Genomic DNA, 10,458 nt, shown 5'->3' on the forward strand with positions numbered 1-10,458 from the left:
GACGGAAATGTCCCCGTAGCCCTCCTGGTACCAGGCTCCAGCGATGGCCGGCCCGGAGGGGGCGCTGATCGCGGTGCCCGAACGCTGCGCTCCGGCTGGGGAAGAGGCCGATCTCGGTGCCCCGTCCCCGTTGGCTCAACAGGTGTCCCCGACTGTTGAGTTATCCCGGGACCTAAGATGAGTGACGGGTCTAGGGAGGTGCCTGCAGGCGTTGCCAGGGGCGCCTGCGCTGGTCACCAGCGCCGGCATTGGTTCACCGGGCGCAGGAGCTCAGTCTGGGGAAGGGCGCCTGGTATGACCAGGAGCCCTGGGTGGAGAGCAAGGCGCAGGAATGTGGGAGCTCCCTTTGGACCAGAGGCAGGAGACGTCTCACTGCACAGGTGACGTCTGAGCCCGGAACGGAGGAGCCACATCTTGTTCTGGAGAAGAATGTTCCGGGCTGAAAACTGCACGGGTAATGCCTGGGGCGGGTCGGAGGACATGCTGAAGTCACCGCCGCAGGCAGGGAGGGAAGGGCCGCGGCTTCTGGGGGCCCTGTAGGGCAGAGGCCAGGGTCTGGATTTCAGCAAAGGGTCGTCCCTTAGAGCGTTTCAAGCTAGGAGGTTTTGAATGTGTTCTGATTTTTTTTTAATCTCAGCATTTCTTTTATCATAAAAATGGCAAGAACAGCACAAAAATCCCGAAGCACCCCCTCCCAGTTTCCCCAATATTAGACTTCCTAACCTTGGGCCCTGTGAGCAAGGCCCTGGAAACAGCTCTGGGGTGGTGGAAGTGGAACCCGGGAACCCTTGTGGGGACTAAATCCCCTGTGACCCGAGTCTTGTGGAAAGAGAAGAATTTGGACACACACACACACACACACACACACACACACGCAGGAGAAGGCCAGGTAAAATCGTGGAGCTACCCGAGAAGGTGGCTGTGGTGGGAGCTGCCCTCTGGCCTCCCTCGGGCCTCCCTCGGGCCTCCCTCCACTCCAGCCTTCTGGCACTGCCAGACCTCATTTGCGCTTGGAACTGGGAGATGACACATTTATGTTTGTTTTAAGCCAAGTTTCTGGTAATTTGTTGTGGCAGACCAATTTTTTTTTAAAGTCCATATGTATAGATATTTCTGACTGTCAGAAAAGTGGCAAGAACAATACAAAGAATTACCAGAGCCCTTTTGCAAAACTTTCCAAATGTTGATGTTCTTACTAGTCTGCTGGCTCCCCTCCTAGTCCCCTCCTCACACACACTGTCTGGCCACTTGGTAGTTGAGCGGAGTTGCAGACTGTGATGTCCCTGCTCCCCCTGGCTCTCGTGGCCCCCAGGCTTGCAGCAAGTGCCTGAGGGCAGTCTCTTCCACCTCTCCTTCTGTGGAGCAGTTTCTTGGTCACTCCTTGTGTCTCAGGAGGTGGCTTTTTCCTTTGTTGGCTCTGGGGATTGAGCCCAGGATGCTGGACTCCTGAGCCGCATCTCCAGCCCTTCCTGTTCTGGGAAGACTCCTGCCCAGCCAGGCCAGGAGCCTGCTGTCTTCCTGCCTGAGCCTCCGAGTTGCCAGGATCACAGGCTGGGCCTCGCCCAGGGAGGCAGGCAGAGTGTACAGAACAGACCTTTTGCAAGGTGTTTTGACTTGGATGTGCCTCATGTTTCGTTACAGACCCAGGGGACAGCCACCTGGCTGAAGGCCATGGGTGGGATGTACGTCCTGATCCAGACTGGGTGCCAGGTCCTGCTGCCTCCTGTGGTGCTGACAGGGACCTGGGTAAGGAGCCTCCACAGGCTTCTCCACTGCGAAGCTACGGCCTTATCTTGGTCACTAATAAGTGTCTCTCGAGGCATGTTTTATAACGATGTGAATGTTCTGTGAGACTCAGCCATTCCCTAGTTTTAACACTTATTAATGGATTTCGTCTGAATCAGTTCTTATTAAAATATTTGCCAAACCCTGAGTCTTCTAGACTGTGTGTTGTCACTGGGCATCACATGTGTTAAGAGAATCGCCTCCTGCCTCATTCTCTCTTTTATTTAGATTAGTGTGGATGCATAGATTCATTTTTTTCCACATAGACATGTAGCTGGGTGTGAGGCTGCACAGGAGCTGAGGCAGGGGCTGGCAACACAGGGAGACCCCATCTCAAAAGAAAAATGGGAGAAGAAAGCATGTTTTATTATTGAAAATGCACAATGGATTTTAAAATAAACACAAGTGTTCAGTAGTCAGAGTCGTGAAACTCACTACGATTTAATTTCAACATTTTTGTCACCCCCAAAAGAAATCTTGTACCCATTAACAGTCATCCCTGTTCCCCTTTCCCAATATTCCTTCCCTTACCTATACCTCCAGCTACAGGTAAGCCATCTCTTGCTAAAGAAAAAGAAAAGAAACTGCACGTAAGTGTATAATTTAAAAAATAGTTACAAAGGGGGCTGAATCTGGGTGCAGTAGTACACACCTATAATTCCAGCAACTCAGGAGGCTGAGACAGGAGGATTGCAAGTTAGAGGCCAGTATCAGCAACTTTGCAAGACTCTGTCTCAAAATAAAAAGGGGTAGGGTTGTAGCTCAGTGGAAGTGTGCCCCCAGCGGTTCAAACTCCAGGACCTGGGGATGTAACTTAATGGTGTAATGCTTGCCCAGCACAAAGCTGTGCGTTCCATCCCCAGCACTGACAAAAGAAAAAAAAGAAAAATTCTTCCCAAAGACTCCTAAACTTCAGGTGTTGTGCTTTGAAACCACAGCAAGATACACCTTCCATTGGGTGTGGGGGTGATTCTTCCTCCGCCACATGCTCTCCACCTTGGGACCTTTTTCTTTTTGTGGTGTGGGGATTGAACCCAGGGCCTTGTGCATATGAAGCAAGCCCTCTACCACCTGAGCCGTGCCCCAGCCCCGCCTTTGGACTTGTGACGTAACCAGTGGTTGTGCACAGCGGCACATGCCTATAATCCAGCAGCTTGGGAGGCTGAGTCAGAAGCATTGCTAATTGGAGACCAACCTCAGCGACTTAGTGGGACCCTGTCTCTAAATAGAAAAATATAAAGGAGCAGATCTGTGGCTTGGTGGTAGAGTGTCCCTGAGTTCAGTGCCCAGTACCATGAAAAAAGAGAAAGTGCTAATCTTTTAGAGATGAATGGAGCTGATGGAGGCAGGTTGTTTTTTTTTTCTGTTTTGGTACTGGGGATTGACCCCATGGATGCTCTACAACTGAGTTGCACTCTTAGCCCTTCTTATTTTTTATTTTGAGGTAGGGAGGAGGATAGTAAGTTTGAGGCCAGTCTGACAACTTGGTGAGACCCTGTCTCAAAAATAAAGTTAAAACACAGGAAGGAGACAGACGTAGCTTCGTGGTAGAGCTCTTGCCTAGTACATGCGTGTGAGACCCTGGGTTCAATCCCCAGCAACCTGGCCTCTGCACTTAGTCTTGGCTGCCTAAGGGTGGGGGCAGCAGTCCTTCCTCTCAGTTGACCGTGGCAGTTAGAACCCAGATCAGGCCCCAGATGTGCTCACGGCTACTGGGTGGTCCTCTCTGGACCCTCTTAGTAAATACAGGGAGACCCCCACGTATACACACCGAACCAGTTACTACCCAGAACCAGCTGGAAAGATGGTTCTGGGGGACTCACATGACTCCTTCAGGTCCAAACCTAGCCGAGGGTTCCTTCACCCTCTGTCTCCCAGGGGAGCCTGGACACACCCTGCACTTTCCCTAGTTTCCAGCTGACCAGCAGCTGAGCAAAGCTTCATCGATCCCACACTGGCTTTGCTCTAGATGTCACCATGACGTGTGGCTTATGATAATGGTGACCTTGGTGACTCTCCAGGGCCTTCGCTGTGTCTTCACATCTGTCTCCTCTGCTGTCTTGTCTCTAGGCAGGTCTCTGCTTGGCTCTGCATACAGCATATTAATCACTGACGGCATATTTTGTCCAGAACAACAATACTGGTTGTTTTGACCTGAACTTACCCAATCGCTCTCCCCACTTTAAGGGCTGAAGACACCCAGATAAGAGTCACCAGGACAACTTCCTGTCAGGCCACCGGGGCAGCAGCTGGAAGTCTCCAGCCGAGTTCTTCCCTGCCTGGTGCCCCTGCTCCTCTCCCGTCCAGCCTGTTGAGTGCCTCAGTGCACTAAGATGGCCTCGATGGCCGTAGCCCCATCCTCTGGGATTCTGGCTTTCCAGAGAAGTCTTCCTCCTAGGCCCGGCTTCTCCTGAGTCAGTAAGGGCACTTGGGTTTGGTAACTGCCACTTCCCCACTTCAGCTCATGCTGTCCGGCCCAACACCCGCTTGCTCAATCTCACAATGTGCGGGGTCAGTGTGGGACTGGAACTCGTGCCTCTGGGTAAAACATTACCATTGCCGAGAGTCAGCTTTGCGTCATTATCTATGTCTTTAGCTGAAGGCACAAGGTCCAAGTGTTGCCATCAAAGGCCCCAGGAGCAGGGCACTCACCCCCTCAGCGGGGTTCGTTTGTGTTGGTGTTCGGCTTTGGGGTCCCTGCTCCTTCACCTCTTTTGTTTTTACAAGCGTGTGAATTGTTACCATCATTCCAAAAGCTAGACATGTGCGGGAAATGCTGTGCCGTGTGCCCCACCCATCTCCTCGACTCTGGCTCATCCTGCTGGGGCTTCGCACGCTCGGGAGCAGGCTTGTGTCTGTGAGAATTGGCTGTGTGGGGGAAAGGGCTGCCCCTGTCCACTGCTTTAGCAGGTGGCCTTGCTCCAGGCTGGTGAGCAGCATTTGGAAGGCAGAGGCCTGCAGTGTGAGGTCTGCCCAGAAAGGCCAGGAGATGGTGTGCAGGACTACACATGTGGAGTCCCAGCAGCTGGGCACCGAGGGGCAGAGGTGCCCAGTAGCCACCGGGTAAACTAGTCGGTCATTTGGAGAGGAGCCTGAATTTGGAAGGAGTCAGTTAACTGGTGCTACCTGAAGCCACGGGAGGGAAGATGCCACCTGTAGGTGGGGGTGGTAAAGTGAGAGGCCAGAAAACATTCACTTCCTGGAGTGTCGGGGACCACTGTGGCCAGGCAGGCCGAGTGGAGGGCATGCTCAGGGAAGAGGGCGCTCCAGCCGGCCAGGCCCTGCCAGGGCCCAGGAGGGAGGAGCGCTTGGCAGGACGCTGGATTCGATGGTGGGGGCAGCCCTGGCCAGTGTGGTTTCTGTGCCTCAATGGGGTAGAAATCTCAGAGAGGGTTGAGGAGCGGGCAGGTCAGAAGACGAGGACATGTGGCCCCCATGGCCCTAGCCACTTCCCTTTGTCACAAAAGGGGATGCAGAAATGAGACCAGGGCTAGAGGAAGGCAAGGCTCAAGGGACAGTGGGTGCAGGAGGGGGTACCACGTTCTCACCAGGGGAGCCTCCAGCGACAGGGAAGGCCAGAGGGGCAGAGTGCTCTGCAGGTGCAGAGACAGGGGCCTGGGGAGGTCCCTCTGTGGTGGCTCCCATGGAGCCACTGGCCCTCACAAGGACACTGGCATGCTGTTTAGACTTCCCAGCCACCAGGATTGTAACCAAACACATCTATTAATTAATTTGTTTTAAGATGGGGAGTATGTTGTCCAGGCTGGTCTCAAATCCTTGAGACAAGTGGTCCTCTTGCCTCAGCCTCCTAAGAAGCTGGGACTATGGGCACATGCCACCAAGTCTGGGTTAAACCTCTTATAAAGTGCCTAGTCCCAGCTATTTTGTTACAGGAACACAAAAAACAGAGTAAGCCACTGACCTTTTTCGACCTACAACAAAAGGACACTTCACAGGATCCCAGTTCCCTGAGCAGTGTCCACCAGCCAGTACAGGCAGCGCCTCCACGTTGAAGCTTGGCTGTTGAGGTTGGTATGTGCCCTTTCAGGGTGCTCCCGCCCGGGGAAGCGCACTGCAGACACGGCACTTCTGAGCCAGACTGCTGTCTGTCCCGAGACGAGGGTCCCCACTGGGGACGAGGGCTGGGTCACCTTCTCCAGTGCCCTCACCACTTAGAAACCACCCCCTTGGACAGGCCCACAGTCCTGCCATGCTCTGAATGCTGGACTCTCTTGAAAGGGCCACGTGGACTTGCAGCGGCTCTGGATTTTTTTGTCCTGCTGTCCTTGGTACAGGGAGGACTGCCACCTGGCTGGTCTCAGGACTATTTGATTGAGATATGGTGGGGAATAAAAAATAGTTCAAAGACCTCAAACTTCCACATTTTTGAAGATTGAAGAGGGGAAAGGCAATTTCAGGTTTGGAGTCTGTTCTCTCTCAGGGACCCGACAGTGGGAAGGGCCGCATTTTCAATCTCAGGCAGTCTTAGAAGGCCGGCTCATTCTCATCGGGTCTCCTACAAAGCAGCTGGGATGGGAGCCTCATGGACAGCGGGGCCCACTACTACCTGAGCCAGTGGCTGGGCCGGGGAGTTCACTTTGGCTGTAGGTGGTCATTAGTTCACTGGGGCGGGGCTCAAAACCTTCTAGGAGAAGTCAACTGCTAATCCAGACAACTAGGGGGATCACCGAGGAGTACTGGTGGGTACTAGGGATGTGGCTTTGTGGATGCCGGGACTTTTCCTTAGCAGAGGCCTACCCTGAGTGACCACCTTCTTAGCCCAGTGGGCAGAGAGGACACTGAGGAATACTGGGTTACTGTGTTCCCAGGAGACGACATCCACAGTACTGCACCTGGCCTCTCAGCCCCATCTTTCCTAGGACGATTCTTTCCTGAATTGTCCGAATGTGTGGTGACAAGGCCCTGACTCTGCGTGTCACTTTTCTGGGCTGCAGGACACTACCTGTTTAAAAGGTTCACACCCTGGGGACCTAGTCTTTCATCCCTTTCCCAGCCTCGCAACAGGCAGCCGTCCTGGTGACAGCGCACACTCCGCAGACCCATGTCCTCCTTCAGGTGGGCTGTCCCAAGGCCAACACGTGCATGGGGGTGGTCTTACAAGTTTGTTGGCCTTAAAACCTGAATTATTTCTTTAATCAGTGCCATCAGGAATAAAAGTTGATGAAAGTGAAAAACAAATCTACGCAGGTGAAACTCCTTGGAGGCATCTCAGTCCTCTCGTCTTTGCCTGACTGACCATCAGTCCTGCTGGCCCACATCCTGTTTGTCCACAGCACACAGATAAAGGGAAGACCAAGAGAACCCAGAGTCTCCGTGGTCAGTGATTTAGCACACAGAGCCCTGTAGTTCAGTGAGGAAAGTGGCCACATGCAGTGACCCTGATGGAGCAGCTGACCTGAACGCAGGAAAAATCAATCTCACACAAACACAAGAAATGACTGGAGATAATTGGACTTGAACATGGAAAAAAAAAAAAAAAAAAAAAGCTCAGGGTAGAATATCAGCAGGAAGTTGGGAAGGTAAAAATCAATCCGAACACTGGGGCAAGTGTGTGCAGTGTACATCAACAAAGGACTCATCTCCACACTCTGCGGAGGGCCCGAGGAACGAGCCACAAACAGCCAACTCAGTCAACATTTTGTTTGAATAGACAAGACTTAAAGAAGAAGTCCTTCATAATGATATGCAAATGGCCAACAGCGTGAAAAGGTGCAGTGTCACTAGTCACCAGGGATATGCAAATTAAAACAGCACCCACCAGTGCACCCCATCAGAGTGCTAAGAACATGGAGAATCCCCCCCCCCCTTGCCTGGTCAGGCTTCTCCACTCTTGCCCCTTCTCCGTGCATCACTCCAAACTGCAGCCGGACGCTGCCTCCAACATTCACACACACACTGCAGCGCAATCCCTCCTCCACCAGGCAGGACCCCAGCTAGGTCTTCCCATGGCCCACCAGAGCCATGAGTTCTGTCGCCCTTCAACCTCTCCTCATGTTTTCTGGTCATCTTTAGCACAGTGGAGCACACAGAGGAGCAAGCATACCTTGCTGTATGCATCATGCACTAATCAGACGAGGAAGAAATACAACATAAGCATAACTGGGTGTCTCCAAGAAGCCATGCACAGGACAGATCAGCCTTGAAAAAGCCCATCCTTGAATTACTGGAGTGAATCCCACTCTGTTGTGGCACATGTACTATGCTGTGCTGCTAGTCTGTGGTAACTTGTGCTTTTCTGCCACTTTTAGAGCTGGGGTCCCTGCATGTACCTCTGTGCCATGGGTTCTTTCAGTGCCACACTCACTCCATATAAAGGATTTCTGATTAAAAAGGCAGCAATGATTTGGGCAATGAGATGTGAAGCACTGGGTCCTGGCTCTTCCTTGTCAGTGGCCTCATCAGCCACCTTAGCATTCACCTGAGGCAGCTCCATCTCCAGGGGCAGGGCAGGGCAGGGCAGGCTGGCATGCTGGAGTCTGAACACCAGCATTGCTGATCACAGACACTATGACAGAACAAGGCACCAGCCTGTCTCTGCTCCTGCAAAGTGAGATTCCGATTCTCAGAAAGGCAAGTGGGTTAATTGGGGTGAAGATCCATCTTCCCGCTTTGTCTTATGTCAACCTCAACTCCCCTTGCCTATGTAGAGATTTTGAGGGAAGGTAATTCAACACGCATTCCTCATGGCCCAGTTCCAGTTTTGCTATGTCCAAAACCTTTGGAATAATGCTGCCCCACAAAAGGCCTCTCCTAGACCCCTTCCCAAGTTGCTCAAGTGAACCACAGGCAAAAGCCTGTCGTGTAGTTCTGTTCACTATAATAAAACACCCAAGCCAGCTAACTTTAAAAAGAGGAAATATTAGTTCAGTTTTGGAGGTTCAAGGGCATGGTGCTAGCACTGCTCAGTTCTCAACGGCAGCACATCCTGGCAGAGGTATGTGTGGAAGAACTTAACTTACACTGCCAAACAGCAAGTCAGAAAAACTAGGGTCCCACAATCCCCTTAAAGAGCACACCCCAGTTATCCAAGGAACTCCCACTAGAGCCCATCCCCCAAGGGTTCTACCACTCCAGACAGTGCCACCCCAAGGACTAAGCCGTCAATCATAATGGGCACTTGACCATTATGACCACATGCAGACCATGGCAAGGCCCTTGCTATCCCCTGCACCATCAGCTGGAATATCCAAAGTGCTAACCAGGCATTCAGCAGGTCCTTCTCACGCCATGTCTGGTGTGTACCTAGAATATCACCACACCCTGCTGTGCTAGTGAAGCCCATGAATGCCAAAAAGCCCTGGAGTTGAGGTAGTCAGCTCTCAGAGAGCAAGTTGAGCCTACTCAGGGGCTGTGCCTTCCTCATAGGTAGTGAGAAGTCCCTGTGCACAGAACACAAACCCATGAAGCCTCATTTCCAGAAAAAAAAGAAAAAAATATATATATATTCTTTTACAAAATTAAGGAGAAATTGATGAAAGGAAGTTAGAAAATCCCAATGGGCAATCTGAGAGTTGGAAACCCTCTGCTGAGCACCACACTTCTGGGGAATTTACACAAACTGTGCTTCCAGCTTGGGAACCAGTAGACTCGAGTGGAACTGAAGAGTAGCCATGGTAGAGTCCTACAAGACATGGCAGTATACAAGACCATCCCCAAGGATGACATCCACAGAAACTGGAAACTGTAAAAGTATTGTTTCCTGTGTTTTGAATTGTGACTGTAAAATAAATCACTGGTTGTTTTGGCAAACAGGCAATCCTGAACTGAGAAGTATGGCTTCATTTGCCTCTGCACCAGCCTACACTGTTAGGCTGTACTTCACCAACTGGCCAGGCACACGACAGACAGCAGCAACAGTGTTCTGGCGTCTCGGGCCATCTCTTCCAGACAGCTCATCTTCAACAACAATGTCTGAAAACACTTCTAATGACATTTTCCATTTACATTTTAAATAGATGTTTAAAATGGAGGAAAAGCTAATAGCAGGTAGTTATTAGACACAAAGTACAACTTCTGCCACCTTGCCCCTCTCAGATCAGTTGAGGAAACAAGAATCTGCACAATTACATCCGAACGTTAGACCAACTGAAATTCCTGTTCTGACATCCGGGGTCAGGGGGAGTACAGGGACGGGAATGTGACCCCCAACTCACCAGGAGCTGTCACTGACCCCCCCACACCTCTGGCCATACCATGAACAGACAAAACTCATTTCCACACACACCAATGTGAAAGTACACAACAGCACGTTTGTTTTAACTGTCACTGTTTCAAACAAGTACTGTTGCTCTTCCAGCAAAACTGAACAAGAGGAAACGACAATGTCTGGGACCCCCTCACCGCAGAGCAGGCTCCTGTGCCCCAGAACATGTGCTGAAAGGGGGTGGCTCCTGACTGGCGAGGACAGACTCCACAGGCTTCGTGACCAGGCGGGAGGAGAAATTCTGGGCCACCTAATAGGCATGTACCTGGAGTTGACTTTCCTGCATGAACGTCTCACCTGGTGTGTTTTGCTTATTTAAGCAAAACATAAAACACTTTCATTTATACCCAAAGCAAGATGTGCACATAATCTTTACCTTGAAAATGAATCACTGGCATAAAGAAAATTTAAATTAAAAACTTTCCAAAAGAAAAAAGTTACACCAGGAA

At 51.4% G+C, this 10,458-nt stretch overlaps 1 long non-coding RNA gene across 1 annotated transcript; it reads left to right on the forward strand.

The window, feature by feature from the left end:
- Positions 1-6: 6 nt before the first annotated feature.
- On the forward strand, positions 7-1,933 carry LOC107136515. The gene is made up of 2 exons (XR_001502709.2): positions 7-454; positions 1,642-1,933. It is a non-coding gene; the product is annotated as an uncharacterized LOC107136515 (long non-coding RNA).
- Positions 1,934-10,458: the final 8,525 nt, after the last annotated feature.

The sequence above is a fragment of the Marmota marmota genome, unplaced genomic scaffold (assembly GCF_001458135.2).
Source record: "Marmota marmota marmota unplaced genomic scaffold, marMar, whole genome shotgun sequence".
NCBI lineage: Eukaryota > Metazoa > Chordata > Mammalia > Rodentia > Sciuridae > Marmota > Marmota marmota.